General features: G+C 42.3%; 3 long non-coding RNA genes across 3 annotated transcripts; 2 read left to right on the top strand and 1 right to left on the bottom strand.

The window, feature by feature from the left end:
* Positions 1 to 6,542: 6,542 nt before the first annotated feature.
* On the top strand, positions 6,543 to 8,503 carry LOC143116624 (uncharacterized). The gene is made up of 2 exons (XR_012985883.1): positions 6,543 to 6,727; positions 7,432 to 8,503. It is a non-coding gene; the product is annotated as an uncharacterized LOC143116624 (long non-coding RNA).
* Positions 8,504 to 10,031: 1,528 nt separating this feature from the next.
* On the top strand, positions 10,032 to 11,827 carry LOC143116618 (uncharacterized). The gene is made up of 2 exons (XR_012985881.1): positions 10,032 to 10,387; positions 11,033 to 11,827. It is a non-coding gene; the product is annotated as an uncharacterized LOC143116618 (long non-coding RNA).
* On the bottom strand, positions 11,577 to 13,711 carry LOC143116621 (uncharacterized). The gene is made up of 3 exons (XR_012985882.1): positions 13,468 to 13,711; positions 12,053 to 12,764; positions 11,577 to 11,668 (listed from the first exon to the last, which is right to left on the bottom strand). It is a non-coding gene; the product is annotated as an uncharacterized LOC143116621 (long non-coding RNA).
* Positions 13,712 to 16,429: the final 2,718 nt, after the last annotated feature.

The raw sequence follows: 16,429 nt of genomic DNA, 5'->3' as shown, positions 1-16,429 counted from the left end.
GGGACCAATTTTAGTGCTGAAAAGCTGCAGAATATGAAATATAGGCTATGGACTTTTAAAGCAACACCAAAGCACTTTTCCTCTGTCATATTGCAAATAACAATGTCCACAGACTAGGTAGACTATGTTGCATGATTTTAGGAAAGTATGATGTATTGCATCTAGCAAATCTTGTTTATCCAGCACCGGCTTTGCATCTGGCGTAATTAAGTAAGGTGTAATTCGTAAGTCGTAATTCCTAACTAGCAAGTTGTAATTCCTAACTTGTAAGTAAGTAACTCGAAAATACTTGTAAGTAAGAAAAACTAGTAAGTAAATAACTCGAAATTAAATAACAACTCGTAAGTAAGTAACTCATAAGTAATGGTGCTTTCGGGTTGTCTCGTAAATCCGCCGCCCGAGTTGAAAAGTGTAAATTACCCAGCTTTCTTGCTGCATTTTGGGCAGGCACGCCCACTTTACCTCGGAGTACTTGAGGGTACCCCGAGGTGGACTTACGACCTTACAACAAACATGGCTGCGCCCATAGTTGAGATGAGATTTTTTTGGCATATGTACTGTGTTGGTCATGTTAATGTGGATGTAATGCTCTTACACACTAGATTACATTGCTGCTTCAATCCGGTCACCAATTCATGCATTGCACGGTCTTGCTGTGCCTGCAATACAATGTAACAATTTGTTTTCCAGCCGTTTAGCTAGAGGCTACACGTAGCACAAAACAATAACAATGACTAGCCTCCTGCTAATGCCCCTCGTGGCTCGAGAGAAAGGCGTTCCTAAAGCCACTCATTCCTACATGTTGTACGGGTGGGTGTACGATGATTTACGAGACAACCCGAAAGCACCATAACTTTTAAGTCGTAAGCAAGTTGTAAGGCGTATATCGTAACTCGTAAATTGTAACTCGTAACTTGGAAATCCTAACTCGTAAGTAAGTAACTTGTAAGTAACAACTCGTAAGTAATTAACTCGTAAGTAATTCGTAAGTACTTGTAAGTAACTTCTAACCAAGTCACTCTTAGCTAAGTAAGAAAGGTGTTAGTCATAACTCGTAACCCATAAGTAAGTAACTCATTAGTAAGTCGAAACTCATAAGTTATAACTTGTAATTCCTACTCGTAAGATGCAATTCCTAACTCATACACTGCAAAAAACTGCTTATCTAACAAAATCTAACCAAGTGTTAATAATCTTATATCAAGATAAGAAAAACTAGTTGGTATTGTTTTCAGTATAAAGAGACTTACCTAGCGCTTTCTTGTGAAATCATTTGACTTAATTTAAAAAATAATTCACTTATTTTAAGACATCTTATCTTGAAAACAAGCAAATTTGTCTGCCAGTGCGTTAAGCAAATTTGTCCTAAAAACAAGCAAATTTGTCTGCCAGTGCGTTGAGCAAATTTGTCTTGATAAGACTCCTAAAAATAAGTTAAACTCTTCTTAAATTAAGTCAAAATGATCTTTTGAGAGGGCTCTAGGTAAGTCTTTTCATACTAAAAACTAGATTTTAGATTTTTTTAATCTTAATATAAGATCAATAACACTAGGTTAGAATTCATTTTTTGCAGTGTAAGTACTGTAAGTAAGTCGTAGGTAATTAACAACTCGTAAGTAACTTGTAAGTAACTCGTAAGTAAGTAACTTGTGACTAAGTTAGTCATAACTCGGAAGTATGTCGTGAGGCAAAAGTTGTGAGGCATAAGTCTTAACTCGGAAATCCTAACTAGGAAGTTGTAATGAATAACTCGGAAGTAAGTAACAACTCCTAAGTAACTATAAGTAAGTCGCAAGTCGTAAGGTGTAAGTAGTAAGTCGTAACTTGTAAGTCGTAATTAATAACTTGTAAGCAATTAACAACTCGTAAGTAAGTAACTCTTAAGTAAGTCATAAGTAAGTAAGTCTGTAGTGTTTTATGTAAGGAATGACGGCGTAGGCAGAGTATAACGGACGATACTTCACTCAGTCACGAAGCATGGCATCAGTAGAACATGGCAGCATGTACGGAAGCATAACTACATCATTTGTAAACATCCTGTATACCTACTTCCTGTAGTTTTAATTAAGCAGTGAACACAAAATTTTCCACCTTCTAAGAAACGGCTCAGTTTTCTTACACAAACATACATGTATAACTGTATACACATGGAATATAAGATCATGTAATCCATTGGCATGAACAGTCTTCAATACTGGTTATCGATCACTAAACTGGTATGCAACCTCAGTTTCATCAACCACAGATAAAGAACTCATGTACATTTTCTCACATCAGGTTAATCAGATTCCATCAGCTTATTCTGAACACAGAAATAAAATAATACATCTGTCTGAAGTAATACACATGGGAATGCAGAATGAACTAGCCCTTCTGACTGAAACATTACTGTGCAATACAGTTAACTCAAGTATGACCAACTACATCAATTTAAACGTTCAAGGCCATATAACTGCAATTATGTACATCATAGGTATGACAGTGTAACAGAGTTTTCAAGTAACATAGTCCTTCAGCCAGGTAGGCTGGCGAGAATCTCGCATGGGCCTGGATGTGGGTGTAATGTCTGGTGGTTTAGTACCCACATCAGTGTGTGTAGGTGTATCTGTGGTGTTTGGGAATGCAGTAAGGTGGGAGGCATTCCAGGTGTTACCATTACTCAGTATGTATGTGCCCTCACCAACCTTCTCACTAATTGTTAGAGGATCACTGAACTTCCTATGTCCCTTGGGAACATGAAGAGGGTTTTTCATGCGCACTCTGTCCCCTTTTTGGAAGGAAGGAGGACGAGCACCTCATTTTGCATCAGTGTACGCCTTCATTTTGTGTTGGCATTGGCTGACTCTGTGGCGTATGTCCATGTCAGTCTGTGTGGATATAGGAGCAGGTGGTAACAGTGTCAGCATTGTGCGCATTGGCCGTCCATGGAGTAGCTCAAAGGGTGAAGTACCAGTTGTTGCGTGCGGTGTGGCACGGTAGACATGCAAAAAGTCAGTCACAGCTGGTTTCCATGGCTGGTGTTGCTGAATAGCCTGGATGGTCTGTTTGAGCACTCTGTTAAATCTCTCTATGGCTCCATTGGCCGCCGGATAATAGAGAGAGGATTTGTGATGGCGAATTTGTCTTTCTTCTAAGAAAGCAGCAAAGGCAGCAGAGGTGAACTGAACACCATTATCTGTCACAATGCTCAGCGGGTTGCCGTGCCGACTGAACACGGATGACAGGAATGTAATCACTGCGTCAGTAGTAATGCTCCAAGTAAAGGCAACCTCCGGCCATTTACTGTAGTAGTCAGTTAATGTAATTGCATACCTGCAGTCTGGAGGGGCTGAATCAAAGGGCCCAACGATGTCCATGGCGACCTTCTGCCATGGACCATCTGGCAAAGGAACTGGTTGTAGTGGAACTGGGCGTGGTTTGGCGGTTTTGTCATTCAACTGGCACCAAAGACAGGAACGGATGGCACTGAGCACCTCAGCGTCCATCTTCAGCCACCAGAAGAGGTCACAAAGTCGTTGCTTTGTCCGAACCACCCCTTGATGAGACTCGTGTGCAATTGATATCAGATCAGGAGCCACGAAAGATGAAGAGGTCTTTAACAGACAGTTCAAGGCGGAGTTTGTAGTACGGCAGCAGCTCGGGTTCCAGGCCTTTAGGTGAAGGAGGCCACCCACGTGTGATCTTTGCGCGGAGTTTTGTGAGCTCAGGGCATGTAGCGCAAGCGGCATCAAGGTCAGCAGCGGACAGAATCTTATGAGCAGTAGAGAGGAGGGCAACAAATTCAGGGTCACTGTTGTCAGCAGGAGCAAGGGATCCATTAGCAGCTGGAGCAGCAGGTAAAGGCAAGCGAGACATACAATCAGCAGGGGCATTTTCGGAGCCTGGACGATAGATGATGTCGTAGTTGAAGGACATGAGACGAGCAGACCATCTTGCAACACGTAGACCAGCACGCCCGACGGTCAGCAAAGTCGTCAGCGCCTGGTGGTCTGTCCGTAGGGTAAAGCCCACAATATGTACGCCACCGTTCAACAGCCCACACGCAAGCTAAGGCTTCCTTTTCCAGCATATTTACGCTCAGCGTCAGATAGAGTTCGAGATGCAAACGCCACAGTCCTTTCAACCTTGTCTGAGCCCACCTGTGACAGTACGCCACCTAATCCGTAATCTGATGCATCTGTGGACACTATGGTATGCAGTGTGGGATCAAACAATGCTAGGGCCTGGCTATCCAGTAACATTTGTTTAACCGTCGAGAAACTAGTCTGTGCTTCGTCAGACAACTGAAACGCACTGTCAGTAGTTCTAAGAGATGCACGCATCGGTTCCACCACAGTAGCGTGGTTTGGCAAGAATTTTGAGTACCATAGTCCAAGGAAGGAGCGGAGAGTTGAGGCATCAGAAGGCGCAGAAGCATTGGAAATAGCCTGTATACACTCAGGTTGTCAGGAGTCAGGTTGAAGGCTATCGGCTGAGACGATATGCCCTAAGAAAGGCAGGCTGTGCTGGCGGAAACGGCACTTCTCTTCATTAAGCTGCAGCCCAGCAGATTTCAGCCGGTGTAGAACAGCTTCCAGGGCCTTGTCGTGGGCAGGCATGTCGCATCCATGTATTATGATGTCGTCCAGGTAGTTTTGTACCCCTGCAAGGCCAGCAAGGACGATGCTCATCATTTTCTGAAATGCAGCAGGTGCTGAAGCTAGTCCGTATGGTACACGACAGAAACGAAACAACCCATCATGGGTAATGAATGCTGTAAGATCACGACTGTTTTCATGCAGAGGCATTTGGTAGTAAGCACTTGTCAGGTCAATTGTAGAAAATACGGTGACACCCTTCAAGTTGGACAGCAGTTTATCCATATGGGGCAATGGAAAAGCATCCACAATGACCGCTTTGTTGGGTTCGCGCAGGTCAACACACATGCGAATTTTGCCTGACTTTTTCTGTGTGACAACAATTGGTGACACCCATGCTGATGCATCAATCCGCTCAATTACACCTGCGGTTTGCAGATGGTTCAGTTCCTCCATCACTGCATTTCGAACTGACAATGGCAGGCGACGGAGCTTTTGGCGAACTGGTGTAACTGCATCATCAATTTTCATCAAATGGACAAAGTTCTTAGCACAGCCGAAAAGAGGTGTAGAGGTAGTGGTACACTCCAATACTGGTGCAGGATGAGTAGAGGAATCAGGAGGCAGGACCTTGTTGTGCACTATGCGCACCTGTAGTGCAGTCATGAGGTCTCTCCCTAGCAGCTGAGTCCCATTGTTCACAATGAAGAAGGTACACTGGGCTGTGCGGCCATTTAGAGAAACATTCGCAGACAAGCAGCCAAGGACAGGGATGTAGGTTTTAGAGTAATTCACCAGCCTGACCTTGGGTACTGTCAACTGGATGTGGTTGAAATGGCGTGCATGGAGGCTTTGGGGAAGGATGGAAACAGAAGATCCAGTGTCAACGACTAGGTCCACCATGCAGAGCTGTGAGTGATGTGCAGTAATCTCCACAGTACATGTAATTATGACCGCCGTGCAGCGACCGCTGGACTGGACCCCCCGAAAGGAGGGTAGGGCAGACACAGTTTTCTGTGAATATCTCGAGAACCGTAGGGTTTAGGAGGACCATTTTTTTTGTATGTTGATCTCAAGGGGCCATGTCAACCCATTCCATAACCACTCATTTCATGTATAGCGCCACCTAGTTAAAAATTAAAAAGCAAAAAAATATGTGTTTTCATCACAATATCTCTGGCTGACATGGTCAAAACCGCACGAAATTGAAAGTCTAGGATCATTATGACACCCTCCGAATGCATGCCAAGTTTTTTTAACTTTCGTTCATGGGGGGCCTTACAATAAAATAATTTATGTGTACATTTAGTGACCGTACACCAACAAGGATTTCCGGGACACTGAAAGACCGGGGTACACGAAACTTGGTGGGCATGTAACCCCACATGGATAGCATGGAACCATAATTTTTCGTTTTGATCTGTAGCCCCCCCGCTGGACTGGACCCCCCGAAAGGAGGGTAGGGCAGACACAGTTTTCTGTGAATATCTTGAGAACCGTAGGGCCTAGGATGACCAATTTTTTCCGTATGTTTGCCTCCAGGGGTCATCTTAACCCATTCCATGTGCACACATGTGCATAAACAGATACACACGCACACACATATTCACAGTAATCATACGTATGACACATACTCACACAGTAGACATATGTACGCATGCATATGCACATGCACAAACACAGGCACATACGCAGGCACACACACAAGCACGCACACACACACACACACACATAAACATATACATGTACACGCACACATGCACACAAGAATTTCTCAGAATTATTAACAGGCAAGATGGGGGTGGGGTTGTATAAAATGAATTTTACATGTGAAATCTATGAACTAATCATGTTTTGGTACTTGTTGTCTAGCAGATACCAGTGAGAATTGAGTAGGGATAATGCAATTTAGTGAGACAGTTAGAACGCGCAAAAAATTTGCGTCTGACGTCAGAAGTAAAAAAAATGACGTCTGGGTGATTTGCTGCAATGCCAGAGCCTTTGTGCCAGAGTAGACACAGCATTGGCTGCTGGAAACAGGAAATGCAGCCGCTATAGTTGCAGCAGAAGAAACAAGATGCCAGAGCAATGTGCAGCATATTCCTGCTCAAATCCATCGCAAACAGGGCTCGGGGGATTACTTTTCACAAGTAAGATTTAACATTATCGTACTATTGGTTGTATTTTGTGAATGCAATATTACCAGAGAGTTGAAAAGGAGCAAGGATCTTTGTTATTGTATGTAAATTGTAGCCAGCTAGCTAGGCTACTTGCTAGGTGTTCAGGTGTTCACCCGGCTATGAACTGAGACTTGATGAGTCATATTCCATAACACTGACTTACATTACAACTGACACAAGAATGCTATTGTAGAAATGAATCAAATATTACTAATATAACATTGGCCGGCGAATTTTACACAAGTGGCACAGACTGTAGCCTATTATCAGGCAGTTGCTACTTGTAGCTTAGCTAGTAATAAGTGTGTTGGTGGTAGCTTCACTATTTCCTGAATAAAGTAATTTTTCAATAGCTTAACTTCTTTATATGAAGTAGCTTGGCCAAACAAGCTACACTTTTGTCATGTGAAATTAGCACAATTTAAAGTAGCTTCCTATGTAGTGAACTAGCCTACTGCTGTGTTTGTGTTACTAAGCTTGCTACATTTGACTGGGGTGGTAGTTAGTTTTGTGTAGTGAAGTTTTATTCATGGCAGAGTAACTGATAGTTTTGCTCACTACAATTCCCAAGTAGCTTGCCCAACACTGTATTATTCAGATGTAATTCACTCTAACAAAAATAAGATGCATCTCAAATCCCTTTTTATTCATTTATTTATTTTATATCTCCCCAGAACAACTGCCTTGCTCAAGGACTACCACGAATGAGCTCACACCCCTGGAACTGAGGAAGGTGTAGCTCTACATTGCATTACTGCAGGGCATCTGCTAGACTGTGACTGAATATTTGATTTATGAGCTCCACCTTCATCACCTTTTTGGTATGGCAACTGCTCTGCCCATGACCGGAAAGCACTGCAGAGGGTGTGAAAACTGCCCAACGCATCACCGGTTCCTCACTCCCCTCCATCGAGGCCATCCAGGGCAAGCGATGCTTGCGTAAGGCGCGCAGCATCATCAAAGACTGTTCTCACCCCAACCACAGACTGTTCACCCCACTCCCCTCAGGGAGGCGTTACAGGTCTCTCTGCACCCGTAACCACGTAGCCTACTTGGAATAGCCTACCCCTCAGGTGTCTGAATGGCTGATCTCATTTAAATGTTTATGGAACCTTTCTGTATAAGTATATATACACTCTTTTAATCCCGTGAGGGAAATTTGGTCTCTGCATTTATCCAAATCTGTGAATTAGTGAAACACACACAGCACACAGTGAACACACAGTGAGGTGAAGCACACACTAACCCCGAGCAGTGAGCTACCTGCTACAGCGGTGCTCGGGGAGCAGTGAGGGGTTAGGTGCCTTGCTCAAGGGCACTTCAGCCGTGGATGTGGGCATGGAAGAGCAGTGCTCAACCACTTCCCCTGCCCACATTTTTCCTACTGATCGAGTGTGAGATCAGCCATTCAGACACCTGAGGGGTAGGCTATTCCAAGTAGGCTACGTGATTGAGTGACAAACCTGAGTAAATTGACTCAGAGTAGAAGAGCTGATACAGGAAACATGGTTGTGTGTATTTTAATATTCATAGTGGCTTAACAGTAATAGAATATTCTGATACTGTATATCATAAAAAGTGATGACATCCCAGATCAAAACTGGGAACATAATCCATAATGTTTGACAGCATAGACTGGTTTGATACAAGTTGTAATGAGTTAAATGTAGTTGTAATTCCATAAACATTTTCAAGTGTTTTCATATTTAAGTTCAGTGCCATCAAAAATAAAGTTTGATAAACAGACATTGGTTTGGAATAAGTAAAGGAAATGGTGTAACTGGGTTCAATATCTGTTAGAAAAGTTCCATAAACATTGAAAAGTGCAAGTTTGTAGGTTTGTTTCTGATCGTTAAAAAACAGACATTGGTTTTAGGCATAAGTAAGTGTAACAGTTAATTAATACAAGACAAAAAGGCCAGCATGTGTTATTCACAGTTCACAGGTTCCAGCCCCAATGAAGAGATCAAATAAAGAGGAATTAAGAAACATTTTAAAAACGGCTGAGATCAGCCCTGTTCAATGCAATCAGTAAAGAATCTGGGAGTGTCTTCACAGGCTCAGTGAGACAGAGGTTACTGTCATGCTGGTGACAGTATGCACAACTGGTGCATGTAATTTTGTATGTTCCCAGTCCACCTTGCTAAAATTGCTTAGATACACTTAGACTGAGAACAAAAGTGCTACAGACAGCAGGTGGCAGTACATAATGAAACTTGGTAAACTCCATAAAAGAGGACCGAGTCATCCAGACAGTGGGAAAATGGGAGACAGAGTGGCGAATGCAGGTGATTAGATTAGATTAGATTAAACTTTATTGTCATTGTGCAGAGTCCAAGTACAGAGACAACAAAATGCAGTTTGTGTCTAACCAGAAGTGCAAAAAAGCAGAAAAGTGCAATGTGATATACAAAGTAGTTGGTGCATAGACAGACAAAAGATATAGTGCAGTACAGTTGTTTTCAGAGTTTAGAGTAGTATAAATTAAATATAAGTCTGTGCAGTGTATTAGCAGTAACCTTAGAAGAGCAGAATAAATATGGCCATGTAATATAAACAACATGTACAGACAGTAATGGTACTGCCAATCTGAATACTGAATAAATATGAAAAACTGAATAAATATGGATATTTAGTATAAACCATATAAACAGATATGTACAGTATGTACAGCTATGTGCAGTGTGGTAACAGTACCATTGTAGTGCAGAAACAGTAACATTATAATAGTATTAAGAATAAGTGTATGTGCAGGATGAAGAGCAGTAGAATATGGCTATGGATAAGTTTGTAAATAAATAGACACTATGGATGGGATAGGGTAGTCCAGTTGTGAGGGGGTGGGGTGGGGGATGTCCGTCTCCTTGTTGTCCCTGTCAAGGCTGCCATGGTCGTATAGTATATAGTATAAGTATATAGGCCTACTCTATGACCATGGCAGCCTTGAGTCACCATGGTCGTGGACACCTCAACAAGCACAGACGGGAGGCATCAGGCGGGGGAGGGGGGGATGGGGGCTTAAAGGGGACATATTATGCAAATTTCACTTTTTGCATCCTTTTGTACCTCCATTTGGGTCTCTACTGCTCCTAACAACACTCCACGCATGCAAAAAAGCCATCCATACGTTTTCTGTGAGTCAGTTGAACGATTTTGGTGTCAGGAATCATAGGCTTCTATGAGCCATTTTCTGGCTCCCTTAACCTGACGTAAAAATAAGGGAATTTGCATAGAACCACCCTGGCGCCACCCCTCACCTCCATATAGCCCCACCCACCCAATTAGTTGAAGATCCGCCATTAGTTTGCTGGTTTAACGAGCACGGACACCAAGCGCAATGACTACAAGCAAGAGCAAGTCACACATGAAGTGTTGTGTTGTTGGCTGCACAGAACAACACAAACCCTTGCACTTTCTCCCAGCCAAAGACGACAGAAGAACCGAGTGGCTCCACTTCATTTTCGATGGCCATGTTCCAGCAACAGTCGGCAAAAATCTTGTGTGTGGAACCACTTCAAGGCAGACTGCTTTGAAAACCTAGGACAGTACACTGAGGGATTAGCCATAAAACTTCGTTTGACAGAGGGATCTGTACCTACTGTCCGTGGCAAGTCACAAGATGAGAGACATGTAAGTACTTTCAAATAATGACTTTTGTGTTCCTATCGCAGTTACGCATGAACCAACGTTAGGTTGTTCGTGTTTTGTCATTTAAGCACAAGCTAACGCAAACATTACGGCTAACGTTAGCCCTGCATCTGCTTGGAGTGAGCATTTTCTCCATTCCAAATTGCAAATGCAGCACACAGCCGATCGAGTCATATTTGACAATCCCAGTCAATAATATCTGAAAGTAATGATTGTTAAAATGTCAGACGCTAGACCTCCATTAAATATTGTCATGTTATCCACAATTGAGGCGACCAACAGCTAAAAGCCCTTAGTATAAGCTAATGTTAGCTTGTAGCCTCACTTTATAACGTTATCCAGTGTTTCCACATTTCCCCTATAGCTCTATTTCATTTAAGCTGCAAGGGTTTGTCACAATTTGTAGTCGTTTTGTCCTTACTGATAAGGAGTTAGATATGGTCATGTTATCTACAATGAAGGTGGCCAGTAAGCTCTTGGTCTAGGCTAATGTTTGCTGTTGTAAATAACGCGAGATATAGTACTGACAGTGCAAGAAGTTGTAGCCTCAGTTTTTAGCTCAAAGTAAACGTGCATATTATGTGCATGCCATTATTTTCATGTTTGGTTTTCTCTTTACTGCGCAAGACTCTACCTGGCTGCTCTGCATTACAATGAGGATGCTGCACGAGACCAGGCCACCTTATCCTCTGGGGACCCTCTCTACAGGATGCATTTCCCAAAGTACAGGGAGAGTGCAGGGTGAAACCCATCAAAACCGAGACAACATTCCATAAGTTACATCATTTTTTATTTATCAACAATAATATCTGTTCATTTTGCATGCTATTGCACTATGGTGTCTTTACAATGAACAAAACAATAAATAAATGTACAATGAAATACTTTACAAACTATGTACATAGTTACAGAAGTGTTTGTGAAATATTGCACAGGGTATGTGGAACACTTGATGGGCTTCATCATGGGCGAGGTCTTTGTGGACCAAGAAGCATACAGGGAGGAACTCCTGAAAATAAGCATTCCTCCGGACCTGTCCTCAGAGTTTGAGCACCCAGAGAAGGAGGAGGAGGTGATCGCCAACTATGTGTCTCGCTTCAATCCAGGGGAGGCAGTTTGAAGCCCATGTATTGTCCTTGGCTGTCAGGAAACTCCCGACGAACACGCAGGACCACACATGACGGGATGACGACCCTTATTCTGCATCCAAGGAATCCCCAACACCAACTGACAAAGCTCCTGTAGGCAAGCTATCTGTAACGACTAAAAAAAAAAAAAAAAAAAAACATTGCAGTAGTTAGCAGGTTACATAATCTGTCAGTTCTGTCAAAAGTGCAAAGTGCACAAAGTGCAATTGTCATATTGCATATGTCATGTTTTATTTCTGTTTTGTGTAATAAATCTATTGTAATTTTATTTATATTTAAATGTGTCACGAGTGTATGTTTGATACCTGCTGAATTTGCAGACAATAGCCATACATAAAAAGAAAGAAAACAACAATTGGGGCATGTGTTGGTGTGTAAGGCCATTAGTGACCTATGAACATTAGTAAGACTAACATCTGCTTTTGCTGATAAAAACGGTAGCCTGTCACTTCTCAAACACTGGGGAAAACGAATAAGTAGCTTAATAAATAACACATACTGCTCTATTCCCCGTAGCCGTAAGGCCCCATGGTCAGCTCTGGTGGGGCGTGGTCAGCAGTAGCTTATTTGCATAAAGTTGATAGAGTCCTTAAACGGCTCATTCTGAAAGGGACTGAAGCTGGCAAGAATTAGGCTGCAGAGATCTCTTTATGTGAGATTGATTTTGTGCAAAAAACTTTATGAACATGTTTTGTATAGCTCATAGACCTATTCTAACTTGTTTAAAAAGAGGTATAATATGTCTCCTTTAAGTTCGTTGGATGTCACCGGGATGCAGAGCTAGAGTTTAGTAGGGTGACAGTCGCAGGAAAGAAGCTTCCTCTGAACCTGCTGGTTCAGGTGCGGAGAGACCTGTAACGCCTCCCTGAGGAGAGTGGGGTGAACAGTCTGTGGTTGGGGTGAGAACAGTCTTTGATGATGCTGCGCGCCTTACGCAAGCATCGTTTGCCCTGGATGGCCTCGATGGAGGAGAGTGAGGAACTGGTGATGCGTTGGGCAGTTTTCACACCCTCTGCAGTGCTTTCCGGTCATGGGCAGAGCAGTTGTCATACCAAAAAGGTGATGAAGGTGGAGCTATTTAATCAAATATCCAGTCACAGTGTAGCAGATGCCCTGCAGTACTGCAATGTAGAGCTGCACCTTCCTCAGTTCCAGGGGTGTGAGGAGACCGTTCAGCTCATTCGTGGTAGTCCTTGAGCAAGGCAGTTGTTCTGGGGAGATATAAAATAAATAAATGAATGAAAAGGGATTTGAGATGCATCTTATTTTTGTTAGGGTGAATTACATGTGAATAATACAGTGTTGGGCAAGCTACTTGGAAATTGTAGTGAGCTAAACTATCAGTTACTCTGCCATGAATAAAACTTCACTACACAAAACTACCACCCCAGTCAAGTGTAGCAAGCTTAGTAACACAAACACAGCAGTAGGCTAGTTCACTACATAGGAAGCTACTTTAAATTGTGCTAATTTCACATGACAAGAAAAGTGTAGCTTGTTTGGCCAAGCTACTTCATATAAAGAAGTTAAGCTATTGAAAAGTTACTTTATTCAGGAAATAGTGAAGCTACCACCAACACACTTATTACTAGCTAAGCTACAAGTAGCAACTGCCTGATAATAGGCTACAGTCTGTGCCACTTGTGTAAAATTCGCCGGCCAATGTTATATTAGTAATATTTGATTCATTTCTACAATAGCATTCTTGTGTCAGTTGTAATGTAAGTCAGTGTTATGGAATATGACTCATCAAGTCTCAGTTCATAGCCGGGTGAACACCTGAACACCTAGCAAGTAGCCTAGCTAGCTGGCTACGATTTACATACAATAACAAAGATCCTTGCTCCTTTTCAACTCTCTGGTAATATTGCATTCACAAAATACAACCAATAGTACGATAATGTTAAATCTTACTTGTGGAAAGTAATCCCCCGAGCCCTGTTTGCGATGGTCCGCCAATTTGAGCAGGAATATTCTGCACATTGCTCTGGCATCTTGTTTCTTCTGTTGCAACTATAGCGGCTGCATTTCCTGTTTCCATTCCAGCAGCCAATGCTGTGTCTACTCTGGCACATAGGCTCTGGCATTGCAGCAAATCATCCAGTCGTCATTTTTTTACTTCTGACGTCAGACGCAAAGTTTTTGCGCGTGGCACACGTAAAAATATCACGTCTGACGCTCAGACGTCAATTTTTTACTCCTGAAGAAGTAAAAAATCTACACGTGGAGGCGTTATTTTGACAGACGTTATGTCCTAAACCGCTTTCCATACACAACAGAGGGAGAGAGAGAGGAGTGGTGCGTGTGTGCCTGAAGAGCATCCAAGACAGAGAGCATCCTGGTCTGTTTTGCTAAATCAACCAATCAGTTTTCAGTGTAGGTGGTCTATTTTCTCTTTTCTCCCAAACATAATTAATCAGTTCAGTCAGTTTATCTAGGAACAGGAGCGTCATGGCAGAGTCAGTGCCCCTCAAAAAGGAACATTTAAGACCCATTTCACATCAGACTACACAAAAGTGTACCCAATTGTCTCATAAGAGTAAAACATAATGATAGTCTTGCACACTGCACTGTTTGTAACAGTGAATTTAGCATTGCTCACTGCGGGTTAAATGATTGCAAAAGACTTGTTGAGGTGGGTTTAACAAGTGTAATTTAATTTGCATATTACTCAGACCTATACTAGATGGCTAGTTGCCAAGGCTACATGAAAAACTACCAAAATCTACATATTTTACTATCACAATTTCTATCAATAGTTGCAAGTTACAAAAACAGAAAGGATGGAGACAGCAAAGTTAGAGATGGGCAGGAACAAGGTCAATTGGTAGAAATGCTTGTCAAAACATTAGGAGCTGGATGTGTGGATGAATGAAGCACAAGTATGCTTTACTATGTTAAGCATGCACACTGTTTAAAGTTATGGCTACACAGTAAACTAAAAGTAAAACAAAGTTAAATTTAGCCTTTTTAGGGCTATATAAAGTTGAACAAATTAATAAAGGCTGTTAGGCATGAATAAAGTAGGCTACTTTGTTTCTCCAACCCTTCCAACGTTAATGGGGACAAATCATTTTCACGTATTTTGGGTGAGAAACCAGGGAAATCTCCCGTATTTTCAATGTGCAATGTTGACAGCTATGGAACGAGAACATTATATGGTGACAGAAATCAACAATCAAACAAGCCACTTTGATTTTTTGCTGTTTTCATGAATACAAAAGTTGGGTGACCCCCCCCCCTCCTAGACAAAAAAAGTTGGGTGACCCTCCTCAACAAAGAATAAAAAGACATGACCCTCCCCTATTTTCCTCCGGTGGCCCCTTCAATAAATAACGAACAAGTAACTCTTAAAGGTGTCCTGACAACTCTTAAAGGTTTCAAGCCATTCTATAGAAAGCTTGCAGGAAGACTCGATTTGCGCCAGTTCTCATTAATATTCAACGAGCTAAGCTGCTTGACTCTGATTGGCTAACAGCTAGTCAGTTTCGTCCATAACATGACAGCCTAGGGGCTGTCTAGGGGTAGTTGTGGCCTACTGGTTAGGGCTTCGGGCTTGGAGTTGCCAGTTTGATCCCCGACCAGTGGGAATGGCTGGTGCCCTTGAACAAGGCTAACCCCTCACTGCTCCCCGAGCACCGCTGTAGCAAGGCAGCTTATTGCTCTGGGTTAGTATGTGCTTCACCTCACTGTGTATTCACTGTGTGCTTGTGAGTTCACTAATTCACGGATGGGATAAATACAGAGACCAAATTCCTTGTATACGCAACTTATACTTGGCCTAGAAACCTAATTTACATTTACATTTACGTTATCAACTAATTTTAGCTTCATGGCATGAACTTAGCTTGGCTAGCATTGTCCAAATGGGCACAAAACCTGCTAGGCTACCGAGTGCATTAAACCTGTATAACATTTTACAACAAATTCTTGAATTTCCCCTTGGGGATCAATAAAGTATCTATCTATCTATCTATCTATCTATCTATCTATCTATCTATCTATCTATTTATCTATCTATTTATCTATCTATCCATCTATCCTATGCTTTACTGAGGCATGGCTAACTGAACTTGTACGGACTGTGCCATCACTCCGGTGGAGTTTTTCTCTGCTGCTCGCTCTGACAGGACTGAGGAATCTGGAAAATCGAAAGGTGGCGGTGTTTGCATCATGACGAACAGCAAGTGGTGTGATCCTAGAAATGTCACCGTTCTCTCAAAGTCCTGCTCGCCTCATCTAGAACAGTGTTTCTCAAACTTTTTCAGACCAAGGACCACTTAATCAATAAAAAAAGCCTCACGGACCACCTAGCTAAAAATAAATAAATAAATTAGACCTACTTCAATAGTAAATTACACAATAGGCCTACTCACTGAACCACCTTGATTGTATTATTGTGTCAGAGAATTCATATGATTTAAACTGGCATGGCTTACATAGGCAGTGTTGCAGAAATGTTTGGATTTACATACAAGTTAGTTCAATATTGCAAACAACTCATTTATATTATATTTTACCACGTCTGCTCGCGGACCACTTGGGCTAGCTTGCGGACCACCAGTGGTCCCCGGACCACACTTTGAGAAACACTGATCTAGAACATCTAGCGATCGTCTGTCGACCCTTCTACCTGCCCCGTGAGTTTACTTCGGTAATATTCAACGCTGTCTACATTCCTCCACAAGCCAACAGATGCTGCGGTTTCAGAATTGCAAGAAGTGTTAAATAGACAACAACACATGCACCCTGAAGCTGCGCTTATTGTGGCCAGTGATTTCAATCAAGTACATCTGAACCGGTCCATGCCTGAATTTATTCAACACATTCACTTCCCTACACGTGGTGACAACACACTGGATCACTGCTACACACA

The sequence above is a fragment of the Alosa pseudoharengus genome, unplaced genomic scaffold (assembly GCF_046254945.1).
Source record: "Alosa pseudoharengus isolate Yale_2024_CS ecotype anadromous, Long Island Sound unplaced genomic scaffold, YU_APseudo_1.1 YU_APseudo_1.1_scf_1, whole genome shotgun sequence".
Classification (NCBI taxonomy): Eukaryota; Metazoa; Chordata; class Actinopteri; order Clupeiformes; family Clupeidae; genus Alosa; species Alosa pseudoharengus.
Note: the sequence above shows the minus strand (reverse complement) of the source record. Positions and strands in the feature narration are given on the sequence as shown.